General features: G+C 35.4%; 2 non-coding genes across 2 annotated transcripts; both read right to left on the bottom strand.

The window, feature by feature from the left end:
• Window positions 1–4329: 4329 nt before the first annotated feature.
• On the bottom strand, window positions 4330–4422 carry LOC113319854. Its single transcript, XR_003345833.1, has one exon. It is a non-coding gene; the product is annotated as a small nucleolar RNA R44/J54/Z268 family (small nucleolar RNA).
• Window positions 4423–6154: 1732 nt separating this feature from the next.
• LOC113319824 lies at window positions 6155–6237 on the bottom strand. Its single transcript, XR_003345806.1, has one exon. It is a non-coding gene; the product is annotated as a small nucleolar RNA R38 (small nucleolar RNA).
• Between the last annotated feature and the right edge of the window lie 14678 nt (window positions 6238–20915).

Here is a 20915-nt window from a genome sequence, read left to right as displayed (position 1 = left end):
AGCCATCATTCACCTAAGTTGCAATAACATTCAACAATTACAAGATTCACAAAAAAATTGGGTCAGTGATAAAAATCAGGTAATCTGAATCATCCTCGATCATTTTACTAATCAATTCATATCCCAAAGCACAACAATATACGAAGAAATTTTCGCACAAATCATACCCATACTATCCTCAAGACAACGCGCAAAGTTAACAGAAGAGGTGACTACAACGGAAATCAAACAGTCTCTAATCTCTATCAACTCTGAAAGTGTATCGGGACCTAATGGATATACTAGTAATTTTTTCAAAGTTTTTTGGGACACCACACACCATCAATTAATAGTCATGGTACACAGTTTCTTTTACACACTAAACATTCACCCACTCCTGAATCATACCAATGTAACCCTCATACCAAAAATTGATCATGCTTCAAAACCATCCCAATACAGACCAATCAGCCTTTGCAATGTAGTTTACAAGGTGGTATCAAAGATCCTAGTTAATCGATTACGCCCCCTCCTTCCATTTAGCATAAGTCCATATCAGAGCGCCTTCGTCCCACACAGATCCATACATGATAACATAGCAACTATTGAAGAACTATTCCATCATATTAAAACCTTTGCTCTTACCAAAGATCCAAAAACAACCTTGAAATTAGATATTAAGAAAGCTTACGATAGATTAGATTGGGGGTTCATCAAAAAGGCATTCACAAAAATGGGATTCCCAATAGATTATATTATGCTTTGTATCACTACAGTAACCTATTCAATTAACATCAATGGTACCCCCATGGATACATCACTCCTACGAGAGGCATCCGTCAGCGAGATCCTCTTTCTTCCTATATTTTCATTATATGTGCAGAAATCTTATCAACCACCTAGGCAATTTGGAATCCCAAAATTTTGTAAAAGGGTTAAACATATCCCAAAAATCTCCACCTATTTTGCATCTAATGTATGCGGATGACCTCTTAATCACCTACAAGGCATCTCCGGGAGGCAATACTCACCTCAGGAGACTTCTTCAATCCTACAGTTCTTCAGCGGGTCAGGAAATCAACGCAGAAAAATCAATAATAATTCACCATCCAAGATTGCAAAAAAATCAGCTAGACGATATTCAACAATTTTTTGACATGTCAGCATCGTCAACTCCACCAATATATCTGGGAGTTCAGTTTAAAAGCTGGAGAACTTCTAGTCACATCTTCGAACCATTACTTCAACGTTTGGCGAGGAAAGCTCAAGGATGGATGACCAAATGCCTGAATCAAGCAGGAAGGTTAGTACTCATCAAAACTTCCTTAATTCCTACCTCAAACAACCTTATGCAAACACAATTACTCCCTACTCATATACACAAGCAGATAGATAAGATTGCTAGGAATTTTTTCTGGGGCCATGACTCAACAGTTAAGAAACTTCACCCAATAGGATGGACCAAACTAAATAAACCAACAACAAAAGGAGGTCTTGGCATCAGGAAAAGTAGTCACCACAATAAAGACTTATTCATGAAAAGAATATGGAACATACACGACCAACCTAATTCCCTCTGCTCCAGATTATATAATGAGAAATATTTACACAATCAACCACTCTCCCAAGAAAACACTCCAATTTCGTCCTCTTTCATCCCACAATGGAGACAGGTGGCATCTCTCATACCTACATTACAAAATCTTATTTTTCATTGTATCGGAAATGGTTTAAATACTCTTATCCAATCAAATTGGTTACTTCACCACCAAAACCTAAACCCCGACCAATGCTACCCAATCCAATCAGTTTATGATCTCATTGACCCCTACACCCGCAACTGGAATCCTGAACAACTGAATTACCTCCCACCTACTGATATCCAAAACATAATAAGTATTCACCTTCCCCTAAACATGCCTCGGATAACATTATATGGCCACACTCAAAATCAGGAAATTACACTACCGCCACAGGATACACGTGTTTAATACAACAACAAGACACCCAACACCACATCAACCCCCTACCTCCCACAAAATTCTTGAGGAATTTGCCTTGTCCACCAAAAAATCAGTTTCTTGTGGAAAGCTATAAACGAAGGTCTACCTACTTTCTCTTTTCTACATCGCATCAACATCACAAACTCCAACCAATGCCCCAGAAGCAATGCCGAGCCAGAAACATTGGAGCACATGCTTATCTCAGAATTGTACAAGTACCATACTTCTGATTAGAAGTCCCTGGTATATGGTTTCTTTTTTTGTGTACAAAAAGTGTCTTAATTTATTAAACTATCCATAGATTTTAGTACCTCATTGACCAAGGACATGCCCTATAAATTTCATAGATTTTAGTACCTCATTGTCAAAGGACATGCCCCAGAAATTTCCTAGTAAACTATGGAACAAATTGGCACTGCTAAACAAGAACTAACATTGACAACATGACATGACAGAGCTAGGTAGATCAAATTTTAGCTGCAAAAGCTCAAGGACAGTGCGTGTGATGCTGATGACATAGTGGATGAATCCTTTTATGGAACTTATTGCATCTATACCTATATAGACAGTTTGAAGTATTTTGATTTTGCTCATCCTTCGATTTCCTTTCAAGCTGTCTAAATTGTCAGTCAACACTTTCACTGATTGCCAAAATGACTTCTCCTTTCATTTGTAAGTTTAGTTTTCTTATTTTCATTGATTTTGTCATAAGTTTAGCTGTGTACTTGATTCTTATGTATATGTTTCAACTATCAAGCAGAGTCTGCGTATGTACTTATGTAACTACTAGCTTTGTTCTCTACCACTATTGCAGCCTAGTCTATACCACCAAAGTTCATATACACCAGCTCTGGATAGGCATTTACCAAAGCAAGATGTGTATTTTTTTTTTTTTTTTTTTTTTTTAATAAGAAAGGAGACTTCATTCAAAAGTTTAAATAACGATTACAAAAGTTTAAATAACCTACTCTGCCATAAATTGCAGAGTAAGTTGTGTCCGTTGGACAAATAATAATGTTATTCAAGATTGTAAAAAAAATTTAGTTAGTTTATAAGATTGGAAATGCACTTCTGTGCATGGAGAATTTAATGAGGTGGCTAATAGCCTATGTAAAAGGGCTAGAATTTCTAGAAATAACGAGTGTTATAATGAGTGTTGGATTTCAACACTGCCTACTTGGCTGAAATCTCTTATTAGAATGAAGTACATTAACGCAAACTGCTTCTAGGTGTAACTTGTCAATAGCAGCAGCTTTTGCCCATCTAATTGCTTCCAAAGCTGCTAGAGCTTCCGCCTGCTCTTCATCTTGAGCTAACCCTGAGATTGATTGCGCTCCTCCACGATCAGAGAACAGAATTAGTCCAATACCCATGTTTTTATTATCTTTCAGAAAGGAAGCAGCATCAAAATTTAATTTATGAAATCCATTTTCTGGCTAATTCCAAGGTATCACAGTTTTGTCTAGTGCCTATTCTTCTACTCCTAGCTTTCATGGAATTCAAGTCCCATTCAGTGATCTCCTTGGTCACTTGAGTTAACAGCTGGGGTATTTGAATTGAGGCATTATCAAAGACAACAGAGCACCTAAGTTTCCATATTAGCAAAACTATCAATTCTTTTATAAACTTCCATTCGTGCAGATTAGTATTTAAAATTCTACCTGCAATATTAGAATCAAGAGCAAAGCCTTTTAGTTACGGTTTCATCTTCATAAGGGACAAAGACTACTTGTAGAGTTCACATGTTCAGCAAGTTTGCTTCTGAGAAATGTCTAATCTCAATAAATATTTCAAGGGAAAGTTACTAGTTTCACCACTATAAATTTCATTCATAATACACTTGTATGCTGATTTCAAAGCAAGATGTGTATAAGCAACTGTATAACAGTGACACATACTACATGTAAAATACAAGATGTGAATTTACACCAGCCTAATGGAAATACTGTGACTTTGCCAGCTTTACCAAAATCCGCATATAAACTAAAAAACAGCTATTCTCTACACCTTAGACTCTTTCCTTCATTTCTCTGAAGAGTTGGGTCCTCTCTTCTTGCCAAATCCAACAACTGGTAAGACAAAAGGCAACAACAAATTAGTGATTCAACTCCAAAAATAATAATCAAAGAAAAGAAAAAATGAAATACATATCAAGAAAGCAGTGCAATAACAAATTCAGTGACTCGTGCCTCAGTTCTAAGTTGTGGTCACAGGAGTTAACTCAATAGTATATTAAAAACCATCATTGGCACACATCAAGAAACACAAAACATGATCAGAAAACAAGCCAAATCCATTGCACAAACATCCTAAGCTTAACCTTAAAGAACCATAACTATTTGATGAAAAAGAATCAGAGAGATTCCCAAGACGATCAACATTTTGTCATCCTAAAGATAGGATTTCTGATGTCCCTGTCTGTCTTATCGTCACTTGCAATTTTCATCATAATCTTACTCAAATCAACAACAAACCAGTAACAAAGCCCAATAGAGAGGAAAATGTCTCTTGGCAATCAGGACTTTCTAATCTAGGAAAAGAAAACACCATAAGGATGCAACAAGAGAATACGCCTCATTTTAAGCAGAACTTCCATGTATGGAATAGAAGAAAATGAAAGTGAACCCAAAAACTTACAACAACAACAAAAAAGACAGAACAGAGGTCTAGTCTAAATCAGCATTTATACACTCTCAAACATTTTCATTGACTAGTTATTACCATGTTTGTATCAATGGCTTCATGTTTATTCTAAGGTTAATACATACACAGTCACTAATTAATCTAATGTTGGATAATCACATGAGCAGGCCATTAGAATCATTCAAGAGTGTACGAAGATGTGTGGCTCAAAGTGGAACACAATAAATAAAAATTATTAATGGTCAACATCTTTTTTGCAAAAGAGAGCATACTTTAATCAACAAAAGTCTATTTCATGAAAATTGCCCTTTCAATAGTTTTTACCTGTATCCCATTTAACGCTTTTGGTAAGATGGTATTCATGGGGCCTAATGCTAGAGACGATCATACAGTTGCCAGAAGTTGCACTTAACGCTAGAGACAAATTGATGAGGGTTCAGTCCTAATATAGTACACTTATGTATTATCAAATACAGTGACTTGATGAGGGTTCAGACAATATTTCTAGTAGATGCAATAAACTTAGAATTTTATTTCTTGGGAATTTAACTACCAAATTACTAGAAAAATTTGGTACTTCAAAAATATTTCTAGTAGATGCAAAACTTGAACGCAAGTGGATTAATTTTAATCAGAAAAGAAAAATACCATTTGCCACAGTAATTTGGTAGTTCTATAACTAGTCCTTACTCTCCTTCCACTATCAGTATACCGACCTAGTAACATACTTAGTCTTGGCCCAAGTCTCATCCTCTCACTACTCCAATCAAATAAGATTTATTTTACTCTTGGAAAACAAGTAATATTAAACGAGTAGATACTCCAAGTCCTCAAATCGTTCATCTAATATCATTCTTCAACCATTTATGGTAGAGTTGCAGTTGGACCTTGAGATGCATTTTCAGTTTTTAGATGATAATACAATACATGATCTCAAACAACAATTCTCATTTGCACACCTTAACACTAGAATGTTCCAAAACAAACTACAGAACACTCTTAAATTCTCACAGATGATACATGTTCTCAAAGAAAATCATAATATGCAAAACTCTAACCAAGCAATACTGAACATCTTAATTAAGTACTGTCAGAGTTATCTTAATCCTAATTAAGTACTGTCAAAGTTATCTTAATCCTAATTAAGTACAGTCAAAGTCATCTTAATCCTAATTAAGTACTGTCAAAGTCATCTTAGTCCTGATTTTGAGCACAACTCTTTTTCACTCATCAACGTATCTATTAGCATAGAAATTCTGCTAGACCGCATATCGATCAGTTAGCGCAAAAATTCTGCTCAGAGCCCAGTGCAAACTTCATCATATATTCAACCAATTGAATGAAACATTCTAACAAAATCAGAACAAAAAACACCTAAGTAAACAGATAAAACCATCGAATTTTTTCTATCACAAGGATCCTCAGAAAATGCTTATAGCTATCATCAATATAAAACAAGGTTTTCTAAGATTGCATATGAAATACAAACTATATACAACAGAGTTTATGAGCATAATTTCTACAGAATTTTATGTGTCAGATTTAACATTATCAGCACCAGCTACTAAGACAGGGATAACTGTTAGTTTTAATTTTCTCATCATCCACATATTCTGTATAACTTAGATGTATCGAACGGAAAAAAATTAAAGAATTTCCTATGGAATTGTTAAAAACTAAAAACAAAACAATCAAAATCTAGAGCAAGCTAGTAGATATGTCAGAGTAACAATCTTCAAATAAACAAACAATTTTAAAATCCCCAATTATTATAGAAAGATACTATAAAAAAAACTTGGTATCCACAGACAAACAGCCATTACAGCTGAAACCCATCTTTTCTTACTAGATCAGCAAACCAATTTAACATCCAAAACACCAAAATCCACAAAAATCTCAAACAAAAACACAGCTAAATCACTTCGAACAACCAGTATACACAAAGAAATATCCTCGCATATATGAATCTCACCAACAAAAAACTTAAAATCAACAGAATAGAGAAGGAGAAGAAATGTTACCAGCAGTAAGGAAACGTCTGTTGTATTGCATCCTCTTGTGAGCTTTGCCTCTAGGCTTTTTCTCCTTGTCTTGTTTAGCTACCTTTTCCAGCTCGAGCCAAAGATCCGTGAACCTTACCTGCATGAAAATCACGGAACCAACAGTTTATCAGATTCAGAAAATACACAGATTCAAAATCAGGAGGAGAATAGAAATCGAAGCTGGGATTTACCCATGATTGCAGATTACGTATGAAGAAAGTTGTTCTTCTCTTTGGGTTTTTGCTGCGGAGGCGAGGAGAGAGATTGAAATCTCGTCTGTGTGAATCAATTAGGGTTAGGGTTATAAACGACCGTTTATAGTGGGTGACTAGAGTAGATTTATAGACCGTAGTTATGGTACATGGATTGCAGTTGGGTTTTGGACTCTTTGTTACTGGGGTTTATCATTTGGTGGGCTATCTGTTCTATTTGGAATCTGATTGCTGTTTTTACTTTTTAGGCATACCTAAATCTTTGTAGGCATATTGAATAAACACAAAAAAAGGATGTCAGATAAAAAAATCAGAAATCCCTTTAACCAAAACTTTTTATAATGGCAAACCTGTCCTTTTTGAGAAAAAAAAATTTCTTGATTCAATAGAGGATGAGGAAGGTCATTCTTCATCTAAAAAACCTAGGAAAATACATATCAACTACAACAGTGATCCAGAAATGGCTGATTTCTTAGATTATGAAAATGATTTTACACAAACTCAAACTCAAGATGATGATTTTTATGATCCAAATCCAGATGATGAATACATAGATGAGGAACCCAATGCTTCTAATACAAATGTACACTTTTATTGTATGTTTAATCTTACTTTTGTAGCTTGAAATCATCAAAAAAAATGTATATTTCATCATGGTTCGGCGAAAGGGGGCTATGTTCGGCATAAAAATATAAGCCGAACCCACTAAATTGATGAACAGTTCAGCTAGCTGAATTTGTTAACGTTATACGCCGAAACTTCATTTTCCAACTTCCAACCTACTTGCAAGATCCTAGTTCGGCTTATATTAAAGTTTAATAACAAGACGAACCTATTCCTGAGAGTTAGGTTCGGTTTTCACTCTAAATATCGTATCAACCGAACTATACATTTTTCCAAGTTCGGCTCATATTCAAAAAATCACATCCGCCGAACATGATACTGATTTTCCATGAAACACTTAAATTCATACACATTTAGCGGTTAGGCTTTTTATTACATATGTTTTCTATTGTGCAGCCTTTTCATAGGATGAACCAAACAAAAAAAGTGGAAATTACTAAAAGTATTAGAAAGTGAAGTCTAATGATGGAGAATACCAAGGTCCATTTTAAACTCATTAAAATCAATGATATATTATCTTCAACTTCAAGAGAATAAAAATAAAAACATAACGCAAAAAGAATGAGGTCATTCCGACATCGGACGAAAAAGTTATTGCCAAAACAAGATCGAAAAACTTGAGTGTGCAAAGAGAAGGTTCGGCTGATAACTCAGCAACACGAGCTAGCCGGACCTAGAGCCTGCAAATCAATATTTTCGAAGTGTTTACATAGAGAGGTTCGGCTTGAAAGTGATCTAATCGAGTCAGCCGAACCTGACAACCACCTGGGATAAATTTCACTTCACTGGTTCGGCCGGGAAGGTTTGCAAGGTATTAGCCGAACCTGACACTGTTCTGGGACCTATTTAATACACATTTTGGGGTTCGGATAAAAATTGACATATACGGCTTAACCGAACTGTTCATAGACACTTTCAGGGTGAAATTTCAAGAACAGTTCGGCTCAAAACTCAACTCAATTATCAGCCGAACCCGCTACCGTAACCGTCAAAACCCTAAGTTTCAAGCAATGTAACCCATTCAATCCAATCAAAAACAACAAATAAAAGATTGGGTTTGTAGGGAATACCTTCTTATCCTCATTTCAGTATTTGGAGCTTCAAATGGTTGAATTTCCGATTCAATTTCTGGTTCAATTATAGTTTTTACAACTTCATCTTCAATTGGTTTTTTTCTTTAATTCATGGATTGGAAGAGGATTTAGAACACCTGATGTTTTCTTTTTTCTTTGTACGATCCATTATATAGTTCAATTTAACCGATGATCGAATTTTCTGAGAGAAAAGGAAGGTGGTTTGGCTGGAGGAGGAAGAAGAGATGTTTAAGATAGTTTATTTTTTGATTTTAGGTTCAAGGGTGTATAGGTAATTGAACTATCCAATAGAAACCCCTTATAAGGTCACATAGGATGGGGAAAACTATTTTGTATGCCTTGAAAGTTTTTGGTATGCCTAAAAACAGCCTTCCAAGAAAATGCAACAGGGATTTTATTTTTTTCCATTTTTTTTGGGTGAAATTTTTCTTTTTTTTCCTGAAATTTACTACTAAGAAGCAAATGATATTATAGAATTTGAAAGGGGAAGTGCCCCAATCGGGTTCTTTGTGGTATGTTGATGGTGGTTTTGTGATACCTAAAATTAAAGGCGAAAGAGTATATATTATTTCCTATCAGATCTACCCAAGTCCATTAGTTCAGCTCTACAGCGCGACTAATTCATCTCATCTCTAAATTATAGTAGCAGAAAAGGTTAGTGATCAGTCTATTTTTTCATAGTATTGTTGATGGTAGTTTTAAGATATTTAAAATTAAGGGGGGAAAAGTGATATATATACATATATTATGTCTTATTAGATCGAGTTAGTTAAGTATTTTTCAGTTGGAAAGCTTGATTCGATCGGTTCAACTTTGGATCTCTATCATTCCAGCTTTTTTATAAAGCACCACAAGTTCATCTCGGATCTTTGGAACAACTAGCTCAATTCGGCTTTAGGGATCAACTTGTTCAGCTCTATTTTAGACACAGACTAGCTAGTTCAGCTCAGCTCTAGGATTCAATTGAGTCAGCTTTGCCAAACCTAAGTTCTTATTTCATTGAGAGAAATCCCTCTCTCGGCCTTATGGACACGAATCCTTATATTCCTATTCTTCCTCTAGAAGGATCTCTCAAGCAGTTAACTGAGAACACAAAAAGGTTTATGTAACAAATGAATGAACGAACTGCATCAATAAGTAAACTTTATTTAGAAGATACTCTCAAGCGGATAGCTGAAATAAACTAAAGAATTGCTCGAAATAATCTCAATTTCCAACATAGTATTTCCAATATAGTAACCTTGAAAACGAGGATAATTAATTGTATAATCAAGATGACGAGGTTAGAATTGGTAACACTGCTTATTTAGATGAGGTTTGACAATTTTCTTGTTATTATAATAATGATTACGATGAGTATAATGATGATGAAGAATTTGAAATATGTCGGCATAGTGATTAAGATTTTTTTGATTGTGGTTGTAGTAAATGGCAAATATGGTTCGAACTCTAAGACTTGTGAACGCAGAGTTTTTAGATTTAATAAATAAATAAATTATACACAAATATTGACAATATGGGCGAGAGGAACTGGGGCAAAGGATTCCACTTTTCTACCAATTACAAAGTGATATTTTTATTATTATTATGCAATTTTTTTCCTTCTAAGTGATTCTAATTATTGCAAAAATTGATTTTATAAAAGAGCGATTGTAAGTTGAAAGCATGGAATATCAAGAACTCGAAGTTAAGCATATACCATTAATTAAAATAACAATTGCTTAATAAAAATCATTGGAAAAACATTTTTTATTCTAGGCAAATAATCATAAATTAAATTGCACAAATAATTAAAAAAAATTACCACTTTTTCATTGACAAAATAGCTTCCTCCGTCGCCCCAGAGGATGGGTTTAGCTCATCATTATGTAAACTTGCTCAAAATTGGTATTCATTGCTCAAAGGGTGCTTACAAATGATGAAATGGAGAAAATATTATTAAAAGCCGGATTTTGCAACGCTTATAAATGTTGCATAACACTGTTACAAGAACGATAGAAGCAAAGTGATGTTTCGCAGTTGAATGCGACCCTCAAACTTGTGACGTTATCACTGTTGATAAACGACTGTCTTCTGGAGTCCGTTCTTCGTGTTCTTCACGATCAGCAGCAGCAGCAAAGGAAAATGATGTTGGTTGATTTTTCTTCCTCTGCGGCTCTCCTATTCTCCTCCAACTCTCGACACCCCTTCAGTGATACCCCAAGAGTCTTTTTATACTCCACAGCGACAAGAATCTTCCCTCATTATTCCCAAATATCTTCTTTCCTTTTTAACTGCAGCACGAGAATAATTTGCTGCTTTTCTTTCTTCACGTGTTTGAAATCTGTCAATTATCCTTATTTAACTCTTCCACGCACCAAACACTAGCTCCAACTCTCCCATATCGTCTCAGCCATACACAATCACAAGAAATTTCGTGTTTTGCCTCCGCCGTTAATACACGTCCCATGTTGAGCTCCCATCGAATATCAAGCCAATTTTAATCGGGTCAGACTCCCATATCATGTTTCTTAAGCCCAATGGAGATAGTCTAATCAATTCTAGTGGTTTAGTCTCCTCGCTACATGTCCAAAATCTGATCGAGAGTTCTGCCAGTTTAAAACCCATGTTTCCCGCCAATTTCTGTTTTGAAGTGGAGAAAAAGGTGGTCGCCCCCTATCCACTCTTGGGGTCCTTTTAGCACTTGCCTTATGGGGTGTAAATAGTAATTTTTGGGTGTGAATAGTAATTTTCTGGGGTTTCTCCTGCACATTTTTAGGGCGCTTTTAACACTCCTCCGGGGTGTTTCCTGTGTGCCTTTAGTACTTTATTCTGGGGTGTAAAACACCACTTTTCGAGCCAACGCAAGAGCTTATTTTTCCAAAAACATCTACAAAAACATAAAATAACACAATAAGTATTTAATCGAGTCTAACAATACAGAACACTGAGAAAAAAATAGACACATAAATGCGTCTATCACATAGTTTTTTTTTTCTTCTGAATCACAACTTTTTATTAATAGAATAACTAAAGAGTATCACAGAATTACAAAATAATAGTGAGAAAAAACGAAAAGGAAACTACATCTGACACACTAACTAGAAAGGACTTCTGACTCTTTATTCCCAAAATATATAATAGACTACTTCTGGCATTTCTATGCGCTTTAAGAAAGTTGGTCTTCCAATGTGAACAACCCTTTCTCCTGCTTCTAAATCAGCTCCTCTTTTAGCCAAATTCCCAGAGAAATTTATTTCTCTGAAACACTGACAATATGTCATGTTCTCTAACTTTTTAATTGCATTTAACCATCTGTTTTTAATGAACCATGGCACTATTCCTTTCCTGATGTCCTCAATGACTGATTGAGAGTCATACTTGATTATTATCTTGTGAGCCTTTAACATCCCTGCCAATTCAAGAGCAAAAAGAATGGCATATACTTCAGCCATGTAGTTGGTAGTAATACCAATCCCACCTGACATAGTGCACACCACCTGACAAATATGATCCCTTACTACAAATCCAAAGCCAGCATTCCCGGGATTACCAAAAGATGATCCATCACCAAAAAAAAAAGGTAACCAATTTATGGAGGTGGCCAAAAGCATTCCCTATTGAAGTTATATTTTATTTTTTTGACGCCCAGTCTAAAAAAATTAATTACCTGTTGACCGATCATATTTTTTCCCTCATCTTCTAAATTTCTAACGTGTTTGTTTCATGGGTATGGAACTTTATTCCCGGGAATATGATTTCATACCCTCGTTTTGAGTGTGTAATAACCGTAGGATTTTTGATTCCCTTACTTTTAGGTTTCCCAAATATGGGAATATGAAATCCACCAAGAAGGTGGGTTTAGGATTCCCGCCGGTTGGAAATCCACTTTTTTTCCATATTTCTTTTTTTTAGTAACCCATGAATATCGTATTTTCACATTTTATATGCTATGTATGTCACGGTATCATATATCAACGTTTTTATTGTAATTGTAGATAATATGCTAAAAAAAAGTATATTTCCTATTTTATCTAATAATTATCAAAACAAAATACCAAAAAATATATAAGTTATACACTTATATATCTCTTATTTTCATTATTTTTTTCGATGTAAATATTTTTATTGTAATCTTTTAAGAGGAACAGTAAAAAAAATCTGATATTTTCTTTTTGTTCATGTTTGTACAACATATAGTAAGTCATAACAAAAGTTATATTCCTAATCCTAACTAAACCAAATAAGAAGTAAAGGAATCATACTCCAAGTGAGCTATATTCCTGAAATAATATTCCCAGGGATCGCATTCCCTTCCCGGAAACCAAACATGGCGTTGATTATATAACCACCTTCATGAAAAATCTGACAATTTCTTCTTTGAAAGTTATTACTGATATGAGGAGCATTTTCATCAAAAAAAACTTATTTTTCTGAAACCTAAGTTCCTTCGTTGTTACACGGGCTGCAGTCATCCAAATTTCCTTTATCAAAGAACTTTTCTGTTGCGCGGCTAGGTTCAAGTAGTTCAGTTACAAAATGTGAAGAACAGTTAAAGGAACACGTAGTTCGGTTACTTTTCGGAACACGCAGGTAGCCAAACCTTATCATAGGATTTACAGAGTTATGTTCGGTTGGTTCGCAAACTTCAATGCAACCAAGTTCTCAACCGAACTTCAGGTTAAAAGTAACCAAGTGTTTGAAGTTCGGTTGGTTCGCAAACTTCAACCCAACCAAGTTTCCAACCAAACTTTACGTACCAAATAAATTTAAAACCAACCGTTAACTTCGGTTGTTCGCAAAACTCCTTTACAAACCGAACTAGATGTTCGGTTATTTTGATAATTTTAACTTTATTGCCGAACTTATTTATGATTGCAACTTATGTTGTTCCATTTCTTGTATATTGAATGCAAACCTATTCCAATGGATTATCAACCTTCTCGGTTGATATTGTAAAGACCCTCGAGATCGTCAACGCTATTAGACTAGTCAAGAGATGAATTAACCGGTTATAACTCGATTAAATTAACACGAACGTTAATCAATATGTATTAACCTAACAACTAAATAGATACGAAACCAATATCGCTAGATAGGTCTCGAAAAGTTATGCGAAATTGGCTACTTGAACGTGTCATTCGGATATCAGACGAAGAAGTTATCGTCTGATAATTATGAAGGACAAAATAGTAACTTCACATCTTAATCATGTGGCTGGCCTTATCTTCAACAGGTGTCGTGGAGTTTTAGTGTGGTCGTGTCAACATCAAACCGAGAAGATTAACTCGATCCCTCATTTCTTTCTCATTCTTATTTCTTCTCTTCTTCTTCTTCTTCTTCTTCTTCTTCCTCTTTCCTTTCTCTGTTCCTATGCTCTGGTCGATTTATGAGATGAGAGTGAATCCTATTTGAAGGAATCATATATTCAAGATGATCAGATGAAGAAGGTGATGGAGCTAAAAGTTATTTGAGCTCGAGCGAAGGAGGAGTGGTGTTGTTGTAATTGATTTAGGGTTTTCTGGAGAGGATTGAATTTGTGAGAGTTTGATGATGAAATCGAGCATTAGATGATGGGTTTTCATCATTGAGAACAAAGTAGAAGAATTATGTATTGTTTTCAGTTGTTTCAAAGATGAACTAAAGATTTAGGGTTTGTAAATTAAACATTGGATTCGTATGGAATAGGTAAGTTAATTAGGTTGTTGATGGATGAAGAATAGAAGGGTTGAGGTTTGATTGCAGTTTTGAAGCTGTTTTAGAGAAGATCAATTGAAGAATTAGGGTTCTGCATGTTGTGTTGGAGTTCGAATTGGGAAAGATTGAGAAGATTTAGATAAATTGAAGATGGGTATTGAATGATTAGGTGGATTAGAGTTGAAATACAGATGGAATCAAGACTTAAGTGAAGAAAGGTTAATTCAGAGATAAGCTAGGGTTTATGTTCTTCATTAAAACAGGAATAGGTTCTTGGTGGAAATGATTTGGTGATTTAACAATTCAGAGAACGTGAATTGTTGGGTAAGTCTCTAATTGTCTCAATTTTAGTATTTTGATTTGAATGGTTATAGTTGTTGAGATTTTGTGATTATATCAGAGTTGGAGATTGATGGTTATTTTCAATGACGTTGTAGTAAAAAGTTCGTTGAGACTTGTGAAAGCAGATTTTTTAGATTTAATTTTTATAAATAAAAATAACAAAATCAATTAAAAAGTGTTGTAAAAAAATATGGAGAGACCGGGGCTAGGATTCCACCATTCACCAAAATTCATGTGATTTAATGTTAATTTTTATCATGCAATTCTAGACAATAGAACTCCAATCAAAAGAAATTGTGATTCTAATCATTGCCTAAATTAGATTTTCAAAACATCAATTGTTAATCGAAAGCATGAAGTATCAAAAGCCCTAAATTAAGCATACTTCATCAGTAGAAAACACAACTAATTAATAATAATCATTTACTTAATTTTCATTCGGTGCAAATAATCATAAAAGAATTGCATAAATAAATTTAAATAAATTCTGCCACATAAATTTTGGAAGAACGGCTTCCTCCATCGCCCCGGAGGATGGGTTTAGCTCATCATAATGGAAACACGCTCAAAAATCGATTCCATTGCTCAAAGTGTTTAAAAATGATGAATAAGGGAGAAATAATGAAAAACCAGGTTTGTAACAATTATAGTTGTTACAACACCGAACTGTTACAAAGTATGATAGAACTGAACTGTCATTGTCACTGTAGCAATTACGACTGTCCTTGTGCGTCTTATGTTCTTCACAGCAGCAGAAAATGCCGATTCTCTGCAACTTGATTTTCTCGCTCTGTAATGCTCTGAACTCTCCCTCGACTCTCCCCTTCCTTCTGCTCGACCCCAACAACCTATTTATACACCTTTGGACCAAAAATAACTTCTCATTAATCCAAGAAATCTTCACATTACTCGGCAGTCAATGAGAATATTACCGAGAAGTTTTCTTCCCATTGTTGTCTTCTTCATGCGTCTGTTGTAGTCAACCTCCATCCAAACACTCTTCCACACATCCCAGCATGTGTCAGACACGCTCAGGCCACAAGAACTCTTCCCAAACATAACCAGAAATCCCATGATATCCTCGAGTAAATATTCTTCCCCTGTTTTGTTCCACACGTGATTGCATCCAAAGTTAGACGATTCTGACGACATTACCAACCCTGTCTAGCTGAATTGAGCCGACCCAACAAAAATCAGCCGTTGAATCTCACAAAATCACGTCATAAAGGTGAACCCTGATTCTGCCAGTCACTTGTGAGATTTACCGCAAAAATCCATTTGAATTATGAAGAAGAAGAGGCGCCCCCTATCCGTCTGTGGAGTGTAAATAGCAGGTGCCCAACTGAGGTGCCCCTTATAAAATTAGGTGCCCCTTATCCAAAGCAGGTGTTCGTTTAACAAATGTCCTTCGGGATGCCTTTGACAACTTTTCGATCCAAATTTTCCAAAAATACCTACAAACACACAAAACACAAAAAATAAGTACATAATCGAGTACCAACATAGAGAAAATCGAGGACAACTTAGACACAAAAATGTGTCTATCAGAGATGAATTATAAGTTGTTGATGAAGATATAATGAAACTGACATTTAGATAACCATTATGTGTATGTTGAATTGAAGTTATTTTGGATGGATTGATTGCGGTGTTGATTACTGGTGGTGGTATGAATGAATTGGGGATTGAATATCAATTGAGTATTGTGTTGCTGTTTAAGAGGACTGAGTAATGGAATTTCAGGTGGAGGTATTGAGATGTAGTTGAAGTTAATTTACTGGTAGAGACTCTGTTGGGATATATAAGGATGCTTGAGTTTAAGCATTTGGTTGTTAGTGATATCTTGGGTAAATGAAATACAGCTGATAGGGTTTTAGTTATGCTGATTGTCGCAGAACTGGAGTGGAGTTACAGTTCAAGTACTGGTGCAGGCAGTGTGTACAGGATATGGAATTGATTAGTTGCAAAATAGAGTTGAGTGGGTATTGCAGTTGGAGCGAGTGTCATTGTATTATTGAGAATGGTTATTGTAGAGCTGTAGTTAGTGCTTGCAGTGGAAGCTTGCAACTTCTGCTGTTGCAGGTAGCGTATGTTATTTTGTACATCAATTTTAAGTTATAAGTTGAATGAATTATTGCAATGAATAAGTTTAAGTTGAACTGAGATTAGAGTTACTTTTGATTAGGAACCTTTGGCTTGTCTGACTGATCTTATCAGTCTAACTCAGACTTGTTATTGTCTGACTCAATATCTGATTGAGCTGAGTTATCCAGGTTAATCTGAGTTGGATCGGTTTGACTCATAGTTGACTCAGTGGACCTTGACCGACTGATTACCCTGGACTTGACCAGACCTTGGACGTTGACTGTTAATCAACCCTGTTGACTGTTAGAGACCGTTAGTTGACCCAATTGGGTCAGGCCTTGTGTAGTGGGCCAGACTAGTGGGTCGTGCCGGATCAGGCCCATGGGCTTGGGCTTAGGACCAGCAATCTTAATTAGTTTTTAGACCACTTATGGTCTGAATTAGTCTTTGGTTTCTTTTGCAGAGTTGTAGATATTCATAAGACTTGGCTAATGGACTTCAGAACTAATCTAATTGGACTAGTTAAACCTTTGGATATGCAACATATGGATAATAAAGAAGTGTAGAACCATAAATGGGCTTAGAACAATTAGATAGACTTGTATGATTCTTGTATGAGCCATTTTGTATAGCTTCTTAGAATTTTTGTGTGATTAAAAGTTAATCTTTATTAACAACGATCGATTCAAAGGATGAACCAGTGGATCACGGATCTCGAGATAGACGTGGCTTGTCATCAAAATAGGTGGGAATCTATATTTAACTCTTTTGTGATTATTGTTGTTTTCTTTACAAAGTTTATGTTTAACAAATTCATGCATTGTCTGATTGTGCTTTCCGTGCATTATTTAACCTTGAATTACGAAAGTTCTGTTATTTCTTTTAATCTTTCCATTGTTTGGAAAGGAATCGTATTGCTTTGTTTGTCTTTATGAATTGTTTGAGAAATAATAATTTCCATTTGATTGTTTGGAAATGAGAATTTCCATCTGTGGTATATAGGATACTTCTCCTTCATTTGTATCTACATGAATTCGAGCTTTTATGCAATCACTAGGTGCAGGACGAGTCACCATATAGCTATCTAGGTGCGGGACGAGTCACCAATATTATATATTGTTTGGAAGGAGTTAGTTCCATATACATGATTGTTTACTTCTTTGAATTGGTTGTGTTTAGTGTTAGGGAAAACATGTATTGTTTTCATATCATTTCAATGATTACTTAGAAGTTAAATGTTATATTCCTACTGGGCATGGTTGATGTTCTCACACATTCCCACTTCCAGTTTCAGAGACAGATCAGAGTTGCGCAGCGAAAGCTTCGAGGATTTGATTCCGTTAGTTGGTTAACTTGTGATATGTTTATTATATTGCATATTGTATCTGTAAACCAAATGACTATTGTATATGTATCATTTGAGAGGACTTCTTGTATATATATGTTTCATAGCGGGTTAGTTTTGGGTTAAGTTTTGTAGCACATTTCTTAATTGAATGCTTAAGTTTATGAGTTAGTTTTTTAATGAGTCTAATTTTAGTTAATCTCTTAGATTAGTCAGCTGCTAGCTTAGGGGGCGCTACAGATATGTTGTTCGAAGACACATCCTATCACTATGCTAATGAGTTGGTATTTGACTTACCTATTAATGCGAAAAATTGGGCTAGATAAAATGCCAAGAAAGACATGTGCGTATTGAAAAAGCGGGGGTCTAACAACCACACCCAATATTTCGATTAGAAATATGTATGGACTAACTCTGATTTACTTTTAAGAGAATCTAACTAGAAAGTCAGACTCAATCTTAATAAAAAGTATATCAAGGAGTTAATATCTCTTCTCTTTATTTAATCTTACTCAAGCAAATAGAAATTGCGAGTCTTAATCAAATACAAGGAATAGACTTGGATGGTACCAAAGACCAATATCCAAGGATCAACCAATATTCAATCAATAACCAAAGGTTGGATTTCACTATTGATCGATACAACGTACAACCTGTATTATTTAAATTATATAAAAAAGATATAACACGGAATAGAAATAACACAGACACCAGAATTTGTTAACGAGGAAACCGCAAATGCAGGAAAACTCCGGGACCTAGTACAGATTGAACACCATATTGTATTAAGCCGTTGTAGACACTAGCCTACTACAAACTAACTTCGGTCTGTACTGTAGTTGAACCATAATCAATATCACACTGATTCAATGTACTATTGCGCACTTTACATCTCTGATCCCAGCAGGATACTACGCGCTTGATTCCCTTAGCTGATCTCACCCACCGCTAAGAGTTGCTACGACCCAAAGTCGAAGACTTGAATAGACAAATATGTATCACACAAACAAGTGTACAAAATAGATAAATTTGTCTTCACAGATAAACCTACTAGTTTTATTTCGTCTTTTGATAAATCAAGGTGAACAGAAACCAACTGATAATCCGAACTTATATTCCCGAAGAACATCCTAGATTTATCAATCACTTCACAACAATCTTAATCGTATGGTAGCGAAACAAGATATTGCGGAATCACAAATGATGAGACGAAGATGTTTGTGATTACTTTTTATATCTTGCCCTATCGGAGCTAAATCTCAAGACAATCTTACAATTGAACTCGTACGATAGAAAGTGGCAAGATCAGATCGATCAACTACAAGAGAAGTAGTTTTGTATGGCTTTACAATACTAATGAAGTATTTAAGTCGTTAACCGACAGTGTCTCGAGAATAAACCTATAGTTAAAGGAGAAACGACTCTAGCAAACCAACTAGTATCACACAGGAGGTGTGGAGATTGGTTTTACACAGTTGCTAGAGTTCTCCTTATATAGTTTTTAAATCAGGGTTTGCAATCTTGATGGACACATTTTTGTGTCCGATTTGTCTCGATTCTATATATTGTTAGGTCTCATTTTTGTACTTATTATGGTGTTTTAATTACTTATAGGTATTTTTGGCCAGTAAACATTATTGGGAACATCATCTCGAAAAGTTGTTTAAGGCACCAGGAGGAATTGATTTTGGCACCCACGGTTTGGATAAGGGCCACCCTAGAGCACCCCACAGGCACCTCGTAAAGGAACCCTACTCTGGATAGGGGGAAACCATCTTCATTATTTGAATTCTGGTTTTTGGCGGGAAAACAAATCAGCGTGCATGCAGATTAAGGTTCGCATTCTTGGGAAGACTTAAGGAGATTCAATCTCATATTTTTGGTGGGCTGAACTTCCTATAGCATAACAGGAACGAACACATTGGACCAGTTTCAGAGAACTTTAGAACACCACATAGCTCCAGAGATTGAGTTGTAGGAAGTTAAGTTTTCTGCTGCTGCTGCTGAAGAACAAACGTTTCAAATAAGAAAAGCGTCTCAGATTTGTAACAGTGCTACAGTGAATCCTCTGTAACAATCAGTCCCTTGTAACAACTGTTTTGTAACGCCATTACATCGTTATAAGCAGTCTGTTCTATTGTTTCTCATCCTTCTAATCAACTTTTGAACCATAAAACAATATTTTGAGATCATGATTAATATGAGGAGCTAAACCCCATTGCTGAGGCGGTAGAGGAAGCTATTTTTCCAACAAGACTAGGACTACTCGTCCTTCGTGTATCAGATTAGCTGAAACAGAAGCAAATTATGAAATTAAGCCCGAGACCTTACAGATGCTTCCAATCTTTTTAGGGAAAGAAAATGAAAACCCCATTTCCATGTTAGGGACTTTGAGGAAATTTTTAGTACCCTAAAAATTAGAAACCTCGATGATGATGCTTTGAAACTTAGGTTATTCCCCTTTTCCGTAAAAGATAACGCCAAATCGTAAACTTATGAACAACTTACATATGCCTTTTTGAACAAGTTTTTCTCTAATCACAAAACATCGTCTATTAGGACGCAAATCTGCACGTTTTCTCAATAGGAGGGAGAATCATTGTATAGGTATTTGGAAAGGTTCAATGATCTATTAGCCCAATGTCCTCATCATGGTTTAGAAAAGGTTAGGTTAGTTCAGATCCTTTATGAGGGTTTAGATTATTCCACTACAACCACAGTAGAATTTGTGTGTACATGTGGGTTTGAAAACCAAACATTTGATGAGACGATGACATTTTTGAGTGAAATCGCCGAAAAGACCCAACAATGGGAAAATAATAGGGGACCCCAGAAAACAATTCTTCTAAACAGAGGAAACGTTAATAGGG

Source organism: Papaver somniferum, chromosome 10 (assembly GCF_003573695.1).
Source record: "Papaver somniferum cultivar HN1 chromosome 10, ASM357369v1, whole genome shotgun sequence".
In the NCBI taxonomy this organism is placed as follows: domain Eukaryota; kingdom Viridiplantae; phylum Streptophyta; class Magnoliopsida; order Ranunculales; family Papaveraceae; genus Papaver; species Papaver somniferum.
The sequence above is the reverse complement of the archived record's forward strand: the minus strand, read 5'-3'. Positions and strand labels throughout refer to the sequence as shown.